Raw genomic sequence first — 14896 nt, 5'->3', positions numbered from 1 at the left:
GCCCCCAGATGAAGTCAGCATCATGCAAGGGCAGGCCGTCGGGGCTGGGGCCAAGTGAAGAAAAGAAGCAAGCACCTTGCGTCAGGGTAGCCGCGGAAGGCAAGGTCAGCGGGGCGGGGCGGGGCCTGAGGAGAGCGCGGGGCGGGGCCGCAGCCGGGCTGGCGCGTGCGCAGCGCTCCCGGCGGGGTGGAACAGCCTGGCGAGAACGCGGGGGCGGGGCCTGGGGGCGCGGGGCGGGGCCGGAGGCGGGCTGCAGACCGCGCCAGGCTCGCGCATTCGCAGCGCTCCCCGGGGCGGGGCCTGGGGCGGGGGCGGGGCCTAGCGAGAAAGCGGGGCGGGGCTGCAGGCGGGCTGACGGCCGCGGCGGGCCCGCGCGTGCGCAGCGCTCCCCAGGGGCGTGGGGCTTGGCGAGAGCACGGGGCGGGGCTGTAGGCGGGCTGAAGGCCGCAGTGGGCCCGCGCGTGCGCAGCTCTGCCCGGGGGGGCGGGACCGCGCGCGCGCGCTGCGCGGGCCCCGGAGGGCGGAGTCCGAGGCGGGCGCAGGCCGCGGGAGGGGGCGCGGCGGCTCCGGGGTCCGGCGCTGCCTCAGGCCGCGGATGCGATGCTGGCCGCTGCGGCTCGGGCGGCGGGCTCGGCGGCCATGTGACGGGCGACCCGGCGGCTCTCCCCTCTCCCCGCGCTCCCGGCCTCTCCGTCCTCGGACCGGCCGAGCGCTGGGCGAGCCGAGAGGGTAGCGTGATCTCCGCACGGTGAGAGCCGGGCAGGGCTCGGGGCTGGAGGAGGGGTCGGAGGCAGCCACCCCCTCGGGGGGCCCTGGGGGTGCCGTCCGTCCTGCGGCGGGGTGCAGGCTCCCCGGGCGTCCTGAGGGCCTCCGGCTCTGCAGCGCGACCCTGCCCGGGGAGCCCCCTGCGAGCCGCCTGTGGACGGCGGGCGGGCGTGGACCGGGGAGGCCCGCGGCGGGCGCTGGGTGGCAGTGCCCGGGGCCTGGGGCTGCTTGGGGCTTACTCCACGGCGGGTGAGGGAATGACAGCGAGGCTGCGAGGCCGTGATTTCGGTGCCAGGATGCTCGGGGAAGGTTGACGGGGCAAGTACCCGGGGTGCCCAGAAGCAAAAACCGTGACACGCCCTAAAAAAATCTTAATCCTGAGATAAAACTTTGGGGTGGGGAAATGTGGCAGGTGGAATCCCATCATCCCACCATCCTTCTTAGACATCTGCTACATATATATGTATATATATACATATATGTTTTTTTCTTTTTAAATGCACCTGCTTTTTTTTGAACAAGTACAAGCAGGAATGACTTCTTTGAGATGGTCGACTTGAGTTCGGATCTCAATAATTGCCAATTCATCTTTGTAGGCTGCCCGGCCAATTAGGCTTGCTGTCCCCAGACTAGGCCTTCGCAGTGTGGAAATTACTGCTGCACGGGAGTCTTCGTGGCCCCAGATTGAAATGGTGGTGTTTCACATACAGACATTGACAAAGGGGTCCCCTTTTCTCTGGGCATTGAAATATTGGTGGCATCTTTTCCTTGGGTCATTAAAAAAATATATATCATGTTGGCAGGCTAGTGCAAAGAGCCTGTAGGATAGGGGCTCTTGAAGGGAAGGGAATTTAAGATCTGTCTTTGGCAAATGGTTATGAAGCATCTTGCCTGTGATCTGGGTAAGGATGTTTTTGCCTGAAGTCAGTCTCAGATTTTTACTACTGTTTGCTTGTCTTAATTTGTTAAATCACAACGTTACCATTTTCTGTGCTCAACAACACTAAATTAAAAATTTAACCTTTTGGGTTAAAAATACACACTTGCTTTACCTGTCATTGGTACTGTCTTCCTTTAGTCTTGGATGAACATGCTGAGGAAGAAGGTGCTAGAAGCCACCCTTATTGCAGGAAATCTCCAGGAAATGTTTTAGAAAACCATGCCCTTTCACATCCTGATCCTGACTGGCACCTCTTAGCGGATGGGGGACGTGGGGGCTGTGATTCTGTGCTTAGAAGTCAAGCTTTGCCACACGTGCCCGTGGTCTTTATTTCTGATACTTGCCAACACTGTGGGTTTTGCCTTCTGTCGTGATGTGATGCTGGCCCTGCCACTGTAGGACTCCTTGCAGTTCGCAGAAAATGACATCCTTTGTGGTTTGACGCCACTCCCTCAGTTCAGAATTCTTTGCTCTCTGCCTTGTAAACACCTTGCTGACCTATCACCTGAGCCTTGTCCAGACATTGCATCCTTCTTCATCGACTGACCCGTGAACCCACTGCCCCTCTGCAGTTGGCATTTGCTAGGTGGTAGCTGGGAGTTTATTTGTATGTCTGTCTTTGCTAGGTGCTTGGTAGCTTTGTAACATTGGCACATAACTGTTGTGTGCATGTAGCCTTGGAAAGTTTACGGAATGCATTTGTGAGGAGTGGTCCCAGTTTGAATGTACACTGACTTGGAATGTGAGAAAACCTAGCAGAAAATAATTGCACAAGAAACTTGCAAATATCTAAGGGTGCAGTAAAAATTGCTGCTGGTCAGGAATAAAATTTCAGGACAGGAAACAAAAAACAATGTATAGTGGTACAGAGGTCAGACGGGCCTGGCGGCTAGTGACTGGTCCTGGGGCTTGAAGAGGCAGGCATTTGTCCAAGGCCTGGTGGGTGGAAAGGGAAGGAGCTGGGGATACAGTCTACATCTGTTGATTTGCCTTGGATTTCAGCTTTGCCCCCAGTCTCCTAATTCTACATCTTAATTGTTTTACAAAATCTGGGTACCTACAGGAATTGAATGAACGCAACTAGGTTATTTGGTTCTGTTAGGCAGTCTGTCTCTCATCCCCTAGCCTCTTGCAGGTATGTTTTTCATTCCTTCGTGGCGTTTTGGGTGAAGCAAGTTGTCAGCCTTTTGGAGGAAGAGGAAATCTGCTTGCACTTTTTCCCCCTCTTTGAGTCAGCAGCTGCCACCCAAAGGCTGTGACAGCCCTTCATTGGCCAAGCAACAGGATCATGTATTTGGGGATACTGGGACATCACATCGTCCCCGTCCCGCTCAGCCGGGTGGTTGGCGCTGCAGTGCTGGTGGGCCTCTCTCCACAGCCCCATAACAAGTGGCTTCTGATGGCCAGATGGAGCGCCCACATACAGTTAGGCTTTGATGGTAAAATGAGATTTTAATATAATAAGGTTCCAGCTGGCTAATAGCATGGCTAAAATTACATGCATGGCTGGTCTGTATGTGAGAAGAGCCTATCTGATTACTCCTTTGTGATAGATTTGGAGGGAAAAAAATGGGTGGTTATATAGTTTCATACTTTTGGAAAAGTCAGTTTTGAAATTTGTATTTACTGTGGTGACTCTGCTGAATTCCAGCAAGCCTTCTATTCTATAAATAACCTAGTGGCCTTAGAAATAAAAAGAAAAAAAATCAACATGAGCTTTGAATCTTTTGTATTAATTTGTTATCATAACTGACATAGCCAAAGCATAAGTGTAGTGTTTAGCATTTGCTTTCATACTGAATGGGTTTCCCTTTTGTCGTAGTTTTTATGGCTGTACGATACTGTACACAGTTGGTGCGAGTTACTTATTTCTTAGCAACAGGACATCTAAGGTGCTGGCTGTTAGTCTGTAGCTGTTCATCATTTTCTGCTTCTTTCCTTTGGGCTAACGGCCCCAGAGGGGGGATTACAGGATCAGAGGGGATGGAGAGGGCTTGTATCAGTTTTCAAAGAAAATGGCTGGATTCACTTCTCAAAGGCGTTTATTGACACTGCTTGCAGCACTTGATAGGTTTTGTGATAGTGTTATAGGCTTTTGTTTTTAAAAAGATTCATTTACAGGACTAGGTAAACCAAAGAGAATCACCTTCCTCTCTCCCCTCCTTTTTTTTTTTTTCCTTTAATAAATGAATCCTTTTTTCTTTCTGATAAACTATGGTAAATTTGATACAAATCAGAATTTTCCTGAAAATGAAATAGTGGTTAATTGACATATCTGTTGGTTCACCATTAACCAGAAGGTTGGTTTTTTAAATCTAACTCTTACTGTTAATCATTATTTAAAAAAAAAAAAAAGATTTGAGGAGTGAGGCATTGTGGATGTGACAGTTCTGCTTCATAGTTGATGTGAAACAAGGCCAGATTCTATCCTGGTACTTGGCATGGAGATTCTTTCTTAAGCCTCAGTGTACCACCAGACGGTTAAGTTCTTTACTTTCTTCCCCCCCCCCCCTCTTTGTTTTGTGAGAAAATTTTAGCTAAGGTGATCTGGTTAAGGAAACAGGACCAGTAAGTGACAGAGCTGGAACTCTGATGGTCTGTACCATTTTAAGAGTATGCATTTAGCCTAGCCTGGCGGCCACATTGCCCCGTTTTGGACAGTCTGGGTTTGGCTCTGGCTGTGCCTCTGGCCTCCTCCTGATGCACCTCCTGGGAGGCAGTGGTTATTGGGTTTTTGTCACCTACGTGGGAGACCTGGGTTAAGTTTGCACCTCCTGGTTTTGTCCTCATGCAGTCTTAGCCTTGGTGGGCTTGTGGGGATTGAATTGGTAGATGCGGATGTGTGGGTTCCCTTGCTCTCGAGGGAGCAGAGCTTCTCACATGCATAAAACCTTCAGAAAGCATTGTTTTGAAATGTATACTTTGCTGTGCTAAGGATTTGGATGTCATACTGTTGACATTGGGAAGATACTTCTTGCGTCAGAGTGAGGAGATGGGGTCTCTTTTGGTGAGGTGCAACACTTTGGTGTTACCAGAAATGCCTGGTGGGTTCTCTCCTCGGCTTAGTATAATAATAAAAATCTGGGAATCTGTTGCAGACAGAAAAGTTTATTTTCGAAGGGACCAGGTGAGCAGGGAAGGGAAGGGGAGGGGAAGACACCTGCAGGAGGAAGCCAGGAGGTGGGGTGCCTCTCCAAAGGGGGAGGGAGACAGAGACACCAAAGGTTTGAGGAAGAGTTTTGGGACTTTAAGCCTTCGCTGACCCCTCCTTGTTGGGCGGGAACTTACAGGTAAGATGCTTGCCATTGGTGGTCTCTTAACCAATTAAGAAATGGGTGGGCAACACTTGTGCTGCTCCCACCTGAAGGTATGGCCAAGACCTCAGCAGGCCTGGATGGTCTCATTGTGTTTCTGAGAAGAAGTGGCTGAGCTAGGTGGGTCAAGAGAAATGAAGCCTAAATTGTGAGGTGAAATGGAGATCAGGAAATCCTTGCAAAGGTACAGACCTTGGTAACTGATTTGTAAGAAGGTGGGTAGTTGGAGTGCTGATTTGCAAGGTATCGAGTGGGACTATGACACAGGAGGGTGTGCCGGCAGCACTGGGTTCTATTTCCATCAATGCGTGGCTGCGCTGATGTGTTTTACCTAAGCTAGTGACACATTTGCCTCCCCCAGCGACTTGTGTGCTTGTTAAGGGCAGGGCCTAGGGGCAGGCATGAAGGGAAGGCATGATAAGATGCTGCCAGAGGAAAGCTAGATATTGGACTTAGAAGCACCTAGTTACAGAACTCGGAGTGGAGGAAGCTGCAGTCTACAATGCACAGCCATTGCGAGGAAAGGAAGCAAAGATGTCAGCCTGCAGAGCACCCCCAGTAGACTACCAGGGACAATTCTGACTCCAAGGCGCTGGTTTTGACTTGCTGGTGGCCAGTGGTGTCTAGAATGAAGTTTGTTTTTCCTTGGTGATGAATGACTCCTCTTCCCCAGCCCCTTGATGAGTATCCTGGGGCTTCCTCTTTGCGTCTCTAACTTCTGCTTGCTGCAGGTGCTGATGCTGAGCTGTGTGACTCAGTCTGTGGAGACCACGTCAGGTGATCACTTTTTAAAGTGACTCAGCTGGAGTATATTAGGTCTAACCTTGGTTTTGAGCTCTTCCTTGTTGCACCAATTGCTTTTTACGGCCTTAGGAGCTTGTGGTTGGTTAAATTGATGTTTGGGGCCATCAGGGAGTCTTGATTCTCATCAACTGGTTTTAGGAGACCTGACGTGTTGTTCCATTTTCCATGTTGGTCAGTAGCCAAATTTGAATGTAGTTGGATCATCTTTGAGGATGGTTGGTCTTAATGCCCTAGATTGTTCCAAATGGTTTAGACTCTGTTATTCTATAGTTGCACAAGATGTAGTGGCTGATTTTAAATTTCCTTGGTAAGTTCCTTACCTCTCAGGTCTGCTTTTCAGAATTATTTAGGAAAGGAATTTGTCTTATTTTTTTCTGTTTCCATTTGCTTTAGATTGTCCTTACCTTGTACTCTGTGTCCAATTTTCACCGGCTTCCATGGTATGTGGTAAGCAAAAATAGGTGTGGAGAAAGAGGAAAGGCAGAATCCCTTGCTTTGAGCTTCCCTTCCTTTCAGTGGCTGCTGACAACACCCTGTCCTCCCAGTCGTCACTGTCCCTAGCCATGACAGTGAGCATGGGCTGCTGTTCCATAGCTTCAGCTCTGAGAGAATGGGACGTGCAGGATGTGGCTTTTAAGCTGAGAAACATGTGATATCTTAGGGTTTTGATCCTTCTGTGATTTTTTGTTTTGGTGAATATTGAAAAACTCAGGTGATAATTGTGTGGGTTAGCAAGTGCTCTTTGTCTCTGGCATTCTCTCTCTCTCTCTTTTAATGCAAAGATTAGAAGCTGGCTTTGTGGTCACAGTGCAGTGGGTTAAGCCTCCCCTGGCAATGCAGTCATCTCATACGCAGAGTGCTGCTTCCATGGTTCAGATCGCAGCTGCTGTGCTTCTGATTCAGCTCTCTGTTCCTGGGGAAGCAGCGGATCATGGCCCAAGTGTTTGAATCTCTGCCCTACCAGCATTGGGAACCTGGGTGGCGTTCTCTCCTCGCTCTTGTGGCCCTGGGACAAAATCAGCCGATAGAAGGCTCCCTGTGTCTCTCACTCTTTAAGCAAATCTTTAAAAAATAACGTGCAAAAAAAAAATCCCAGTCTTGTTTCTTTGAATAGCTTGCTCCTCCAGCCCTGTAGACACCGTCCCCCTACCCACCTCTCCATGATGTAAAAATCTTTGATCACTGAGTGGCTAGCATATACTCTGGGGACAGTGAAGAGAGGCAGACACCAGAAGGTACTTAGAATTGTTGTTGTCATCGTATTAATGATACTTGGTTGCAACTTGAGTGCTTTGGGGGAAATTTGAGAGCTTTCTCTGACCATTATGTCTTGGCAGCCAGTGATAGATTGAGAGCTAACAGTTTTCTCAGAAGGGCATTGCTTAGAAAAGCAGGAACTACTCAAAATAGCTATTGAAGTGTGTGGAATGGATGGGTGACATTTTGGCTTAGTTGGTGGGCCAGTTTATAAGGGATCAACCAGGTGGGATTGCTTAAATGGTGAGGAAACCAGGATAGCTGTCTGGTTTTGATCTGCTTTTTCTTATGAAGGATCATTCATTTGGAACATGAGCAACATCTATTTTAGCCTAATCTGTGTACATATATAATACAGGGTGCATATATGTGTACATACCTGTGTATTTCCCTCTCTCAAGACAGTGACTAACAGGAAGTGACTCCAACACACCCTACCCAGCCCATTTATAGTAACGAGTAAGTGAATCTTCCTAAGTTCAAAATGGTAGCTTTTATTTATTCATTTATTTTTAAATTTTTATTTACTTGAGAGATGGACAAACAAGATCTGTCTTCTCTGTGCTGGTTCATTCCAGCAGACCCTGCGCCAGCCCAGAACTCAGTCTGGCTGTAGCACATGGGGAGCAGAGGCACTTGAGGTGTCACCTGCTGCCTCCCAGCAGGTGCATTAGCAGGAAGCTGGAGTCAGGAACCAGACCTTGACATCACACCCAGGTTTGCCCTCCCTTGGGACATGGGTATCTTTTTTTTTTTTTTGCATCTAAGTTTTTTTCTAAAAAAATGTATATTTATTTTTTACTTGAAAGTCAAGAATTAAGAGAGAAAGAGAGATAGATCTTTTACCTGATGATTCAGTCTGGGCTGCAGTGACTGGGGCTGGGCCAACCCAAAACCAGGAGCCAGGATCTTCTTCCAAGTCTGCCACGTGGGTGCAGGAGCCCAGGCACGTGAAGCTGCTTTCCCAGGCGTGTTAGCAGGGAGCTGGATTGGAAGTGAGCAGCTGGCACACGAATCGGCGGCCTTCTGCGATACAGGCGTGGCAGGTGGTAGTTAAGCCATCAAGGCACACTAGCACCCAGGATGTGGGTGTCTTCACTGCCAGCCTAAACACTCACCTCTGAAATACCTTTTGTTTTTTCAACTTTTTGTTTTTGGATTTCTAGAAATCCAAAAAGAAAAGTTTAAATTGAAATGTAGGTTAGCTTTTTGAGGGACTTTTGATAGCTACTGTTTCTCACCTCCTCTTTCTTTTTTAATGTACCTGGCCAAGTTTTTTCCTATAATTGCTTGTGATTATTGAATTAGTATCTGAGATGGATCCAGAAACTCTGTTGAAAGCACTTATTACAGTTACAGCACTTTCTGTGGCTCATTTATGTTTGGACTAAGTAGTAATCAATATTGAGCACTGGAGCATCATTTTGATTTATTTTTCCGCTTAATTGGCCTTTGCTGATCATCCTCCCTTAGCTGCTGGTTTGTGCTCCTGACTTTTGAGTTTCTGCAGAGGATCTGCTCAGGTGCTGTCACTGCTAAGGGAATCTGTAGCTGCCTGCTTTCCATAGAAGTTAGTCGGCTCTCTTTCTGCTTTTTACTCACTTCCTGCCTGCACTTGCCCTCTGCCTGATGGTAGTGGGAATGTTCCCTCAGGGATTCTAAGGAACAGCTGAGGATTCTTGCATAGGACTACAGAGTAAAGGTCAAATTCCTGATCAGGTTACACAAAGTCTTCTGTGAATGGCCCCAGTCCCATTAAAACTCAGCCCCTAAATTTGATCTCTCTTCTAGGTTCACCCTTCCTGTTTTCTCTGTCACCATCTTGTGGGTTACCTGTGTTTATGTGCAGTATCTGTCACTTGTACATCTGATCAGTTACTCAATTCCATTATAATCCAGCCGAAGTGTTTTGGCCACTCTCCATGTTCCTGATTTGTTGGTACTACTGAGAGGAGGAAGAGGAGAAGGGCAGGCCACAGTCTGAAGGGACTACCTCCATGCTCTTGTACCTGCTGCTCCACTCTGTCCTCTCTGCAGCCCATTCATTTTATCAATCTCCTTAAACTACTGTATCTTTTGAAGAGCCCAGCATTATCTCTTCATGCAGGAAAGGTACGCCTCTCCCGCTCATCCCTCATCTTGTTACTTGTGTTGCTCTCACGTTTTTGTGGTTAGTATCTTATAGTATTTGTTGTAGTTTGTTCTCCTTTGCCCTAAGCTTGGAGGCAGTCAGTACATTTTCACTGAATGAATGATTGAGGAGAGAAAAATAAATGACTCAGCGTTGACCTAGTTTTGATTGGTCTATTTGATTGGTTATTTACCTGTTTTTTTTTTTTTTACATAATTTGGTTTATATATATAGAATATACAAATGAGTAATTCAAATAGCATTGCTAAAGACAGAGTCATATCCCAAGATGTTTTAGGGGATTATTTATTGTATTTTATCTATTAAGTATTCTTGCTGGCAAGAGATGCATTGATGGCTTTTTTATATATCTGAAATCTCTGGTTTTGCTTGTATTTTTTTCTCCCTTTTAGCTTCATTGTTTTTCCCGTTTTGACAGTTTTATTTAGTTGTTGCCTCTTGGGGTGTAAGGCTCCTCCATCCTAAAGCTCAACTTGTTTTAGAACTCAGTTCTTAAAGTTGATGCCCCTCCTGCCTTCCCATGTAGTGTTTTCTATGGTATTATCATGGCTATTGATTAGTTTTCTCTGCAGTATCCGTAAATGTCACTTTGGTCTCTAATCACTTAATAAGTTTGTTTTATTATAAGACCACAAACATCTTTTGGCTCTTTCCTATGTTCCTGAGTTATAAGTACTAATATAGAGAGGCTAATAAGGGAATATCCCAGTCCACACTTGGTTATGATAAATGTGATCAGCATAGTAACAGTGTCATAGTGAAATATCACCATTAGGAGACAGGAAAGAAACCAAGTTGAAACCTGAAAACCACTCAACGCAACCCTCTGACTGAAGGTGTTGGGGTTTGCTTCTCCAGACATCAGGCAATTCTGACACCAGACAGCAACTGAATGCCCTAACTCAAGGAGCTAAACTGTCTGCCCAGATCCCAGAGCCTGAAGGCTGGGTCCCACACAATAAGGTGCCAGTGGTAAGCCCCAGGTTGTGACTTGTACTTAGGAGTGACCAGCTGTGAACCACGATTCCTGGGCCCCTCTCCTCAGGTTCAGTTCATTACCTTGAGCATCTCACAGAACTCAGGGAAATGCTTGACTTAGATTTCTGTATTTATAACAGGTTACAGGAGGTAACAGGTGAATAGCCAAATGGAAGAGAGGGTAGGACAGGACATTGGAATCTCTGGTGCAGGTATCTGTGTATTTTGCAATTTGTAAACTGTCTGAAGAAACCTTGACCTTTTTTTTTTTAATTATTATTTTAATGGAGACCCATTATGTTGGTATGTTTGATTACATTGCTGGGCCTTGGTGATCAGCCCAGCAGCCTCCAACCCCTGTGACCTCCCTAGAGATTGGAAATCTTAACCCTTTAATCACACCTTGACCTTCTTGGCGATCAGCCCCTATCTAGGAATGCCGTTTTGTTAGCATGCAATACACAACTTGTGTCACTGCAGAAAGTCCAAGAGTGTTAGATTGGTGCTGGGAACCAGGGGCAGAGAACCACATATCTATTTCCTGTTATTTCACACAGTCACAGGCACTAGAGAATATCTCTTTCATATATTCCCCAGTTTTTACTTTGGCGACCACCAGCCTCCTTTGTGTCCTCACTATCATTTGAAGATAATTTTAAGACTGTCCAGTAGCTTACCCTGCCTGAACTCTCTTCTGTTGCGTGATTCGTCACGCATCCTGTCATCATAATAGTTAAGAAAAAAAAAAAACATGTTTTTCCTCCTCCTGTTCACAGAATGAAACCCAAAAATAAAGCCTGGAATTCAACATCTTTGTCCCAGATTTCCCTTTCTCGTCTTCTCCCACACGAACCTCCCATCCAGGTTTTTTTTTTTTGCCTAAATTCCCTTTAAACACATTCTCACATTTACTGCTTTGATTGTTCAGTCATCCCCTGCTCAACAGTGTTTTATTCCTGCTTCCTCTACTTAGTGAAATTGTGCTTATCCTTTGGCATGGCTCCTCATTGTGAAGTCTGGTGGGAGCCTGCTAGGTCCTGCTGACTTTCTTGAACCCTCCTCTCTTTGCATTCTAACATACTCACTCTCGCCTGTTTCTTTTTCATACCCGTTCTTTCTTGGTTGTCTTTACTGCCTCTTAAGTATTCACCCCACCTTCCTGTGTGGTTAATGATGCTGCCAGTTACACAGGGTATAAATGTGGGACTCATCCTGCCTTCTTGTTCTTGGCAGTTTTTGTTAGTGGATTAGCTCTCTCCTCTTTCCTTTACTATCCCTTTGGGCTCGATGTTGTATCCTGAGAAGAGTAATATAAAATACCCTTTTTGAGTGACTCTTGTTGCCGTTGGTATTCCCTGTAGCCTGTTGGTTATAGGCAGTAAGAATGAATAAGGGCAAACTAGTTTTGTGTTGGTCCCTCTGGAATAGTGCTTGGACCATCGACTAAACCTTTAATATACATAAAGTGTTGATTTCTTAATTATCTTTAGAGGGAGTTATGAAATAATTTTAGGTTTTATAAGAAATTTACTTAAGGATACGGAAGATGGTTAGGATTACAGGGAAAGCAAGAGAAGATGTGAGGAAGCAGGGAGCTGGCTGGGATGCATGCAGACGGTTTTGTATTACGTTTTCTTAGACTCTGCAAATAGGAACTTGATCTTCAGTGTGGGGAATTGTAAGCTAATACAGTACAGTCGTTCTTTGAAGTGATGCTTTTTGACTGCCAGTTAATATCCAGGAGAAAGTCGTGATGTCATTGTTGCCTGTTCTGGAAGGTGCTGGTGGAGTGTGCTGTGCCTGAATGGAAGCCCAATCACCTGGCCTCTGCACCAGCTGGGGGGTTTCGCAAGCACACTGTTTGCCGGCAAGGACTGTTCTCCACACCCAGGCCTAGTCACAGAAGAGCTCTTGAGCTTCTGGAAATTTTTCTTGGTTTGCTCACAATGGGCTTTGATTTGTCCCATTGCGGCATTAACAAAGAATATAGATTTACAGAAGGAAGTGCTTTAAAATTTGAGTCCTTTATGTTTTGAACGATATGGCATACATATTTCAAAAATAGTTGAATTTGTATTGTGTTAAGTGTTACAAGCATTTTTATTACTCAGTTTCTGATGAAGTTAGTGTTTTTGGAGCCTGACCCTGTATTCGTACCTGGATGTTATTTGGAGAATCGGTTTGGGCTTTTTGTACTATAGTATTTGAAGGCTGAGTGTCGTTTTGGTTTTTACTGTTTTGCCTCTTCGGGAAGGAAGATGTTACCAGAAATGCCCGGTGGGCTCTCTGCTCGGCTTAGTATAGAAATAAAAATCTGGGAATCTGGGGCCCGGCGCGGTGGCGCAAGTGGTTAAGGTCCTCGCCTTGCACGCCTGGGATCCCATATGGGCGCCGGTTCTATCCCGGCAGCCCCGCTTCCCTTCCAGCTCCCTGCTTGTGGCCCGGGAGAGCAGTCAAGGACGGCCCAAGGCTTTGGGACCCTGCACCCGCGTGGGAGACCCGGAAGAGGCTCCTGGCTTCGGATTGGCATAGCATTGGCCGTTGCGCTCACTTGGGGAGTGAACCATCGGACGGAAGATCTTCCTCTCTGTCTCTCCTCTCTGTATATCCGCCTTTCCAATAAAAAAAAAAATAATAAAAAATAAATCTTAAAAAAAAATCTGGAAATCTGTTGCAGACAGAAAAGTTTATTTTCGAAGGGACCAGGTGAGCAGGGAAGGGAAGGGGAGGGGGAAACACCTGCAGGAGGAAGCCAGGAGGTGGGGTGCCTCTCCAAAGGGGGAGGGAGACAGAGACACCAAAGGTTTGAGGAAGGGTCTTGGGACTTTAAGCCTTCGCTGACCCCTCCTTGTTGGGCGGGAACCTACAGGTAAGATGCTTGCCATTGGTGGTCTCTTAACCAATTAAGAAATGGGTGGGCAACACTTGTGCTGCTCCCACCTGAAGGTGTGGCCAAGACCTCAGCAGGCCTGGATGGTCTCTGAAGAGAGCAAGGAGCAAAGTGTCAGAGGGCACTGCCAAGGTCTTGCTATTTAGGTGAGTGGCAATTTGAGCTGAGGGGGCAACGAGCACTTTTGGGAGAGTTCTGAAAGAGTGTAGTGTGGCGTGGGCCCTTAGGCAGCTGCGTGTGGCTGGAAGGCAGGGGAGGCACCAGTTGGAGAGGAATACCAAAGCCGGAGTTTGAAGAATTTTGTCATCTTGGGCGCACTTATTCATCAGCTGTGTGTCTGTGACAGGCTTTGAGATTTCTCCAAGTTGCGATTTCCATAATTTGCAAAATGAGAGTAATAAAAATCTGTATCATAGGATTATTGTGAGATGTAAATGAGGTAATGTAAGTACTTGGTACACTAGTATTTAATACCTGTCAGCTGGTTTTAGTGCTGCTTTGAGACATTTGTATTTTGGAGAGCCACTGAAGGATTTTTAAATTAAAGAAGGCTAAAATCAGGTTTATACTTTTAAATGTTAGCTCTGGGAATGGGTTGAAAAACAGGTTGATGAGGAAAGAGTGGAAGGCAGGAATTAAGGAGGCCTGTGCTAGGGTACTGACTACAGGTGGTGAGAGGATGGGGTAAGAAATCAAGTGATAATGAGAGGGAACAGGGTGGAGCTGAGAATCATTTCCCGTTGTTGAAGTATTGCATTCCAGGGAGCAAGTTCTAGAGACTGCCAGGATATAGAAATCATCATTGTATTTGCCTGATTGTAATAGGAGAGGGCTGAAGAGGATGGTTGGAGGCCCCTGCGCGTCACTGCATAGGACCTAGAGCCGAGCTGGACTTCCTTGGAACATTTGGATAACTTGAGGAGGTGGGTGTAGAGCAGTAACTTTGGATATCACACGTGGATTCCAAGCATTGGGAAGCTGAGGCCTGAACCTGCAGTACCTGGTCTGAATCAGTAGGAACAAGTTCCTAAGGGGTTGCAAGGGTTAAGACTCACTTGGACTTGGATCTCTAGATGCTGTCCTTTTGAAAGTTCCCACTTGCTCAAGACTTGAGAGCTTAGTTAGTTTTGGTTCATTTAAAAGCTCAGAAGCATCCATAAAAGCATTTGGTATTTTGACATTTTGTAGTGGAACACTTTGAAGTGTTACTCTATAATCATTTTGGATAAAAATATATTTCTACCTTACAGCTATGTTTTTGTACTAATGTATATATGTTTTCCTTGAGTGCTGTTTCCTTGGCAAGTTCGTTTGTGGTGTTTGGAAAACTGCCTTTCATGGTGAAATGATTTGTTTTCATGTATAACTAAGTTGAATGCTTCTACCTTTCTGCTGTAGTATTAATTAAAGATTCTTGGATAATAGGGGACAAACTTCTGTCCTTTATTTCAGGAATGTTTCTTGCATTATATTGACCAGTTACTGAGTTAAATAGAAGGTACTTTGGTTTTTACACTTAATTTTAGCCGAAAGGCCTGGAAGCAGTTTTACTTTGATCTTTAACATGTGATTAATGCTTAGGCACCTGCCCAAGATGTTATTTTACTTTATATTTATTATATTTTATAAAATTATGGTTCTTTGAGCTGTTGAAGTAAATGAGATTTTGAGATTGTGCACGAAATTATAGATGTTATAACTTTTTTGTTTTTGAATTTAGAGTAAGACTACCTACTGCAGTGTCCAAGGCCAAGAAAAGTGCCTTTCAGTACAGCTGTGACCTTAACATATTTTGA

General features: G+C 46.1%; 1 protein-coding gene across 1 annotated transcript in view; it reads left to right on the top strand.

The window, feature by feature from the left end:
• The first annotated feature begins 566 nt into the window (after positions 1-566).
• CCSER2 (coiled-coil serine rich protein 2) overlaps positions 567-14896 on the top strand; it is a 109460-nt gene continuing 95130 nt past the window's right edge. Inside the window, exon 1 of the mRNA XM_040970478.1 lies at positions 567-748. The gene's annotated coding sequence lies outside the window, so the exon portion shown is untranslated. The remainder of the gene's footprint in view (positions 749-14896) is intronic.

Source organism: Ochotona curzoniae, unplaced genomic scaffold (assembly GCF_017591425.1).
Source record: "Ochotona curzoniae isolate NIBS_2020 unplaced genomic scaffold, NIBS_Ocur_1.0 scaffold_4763, whole genome shotgun sequence".
In the NCBI taxonomy this organism is placed as follows: Eukaryota; Metazoa; Chordata; class Mammalia; order Lagomorpha; family Ochotonidae; genus Ochotona; species Ochotona curzoniae.
This window is presented reverse-complemented; position numbering and strand designations above follow the sequence as displayed.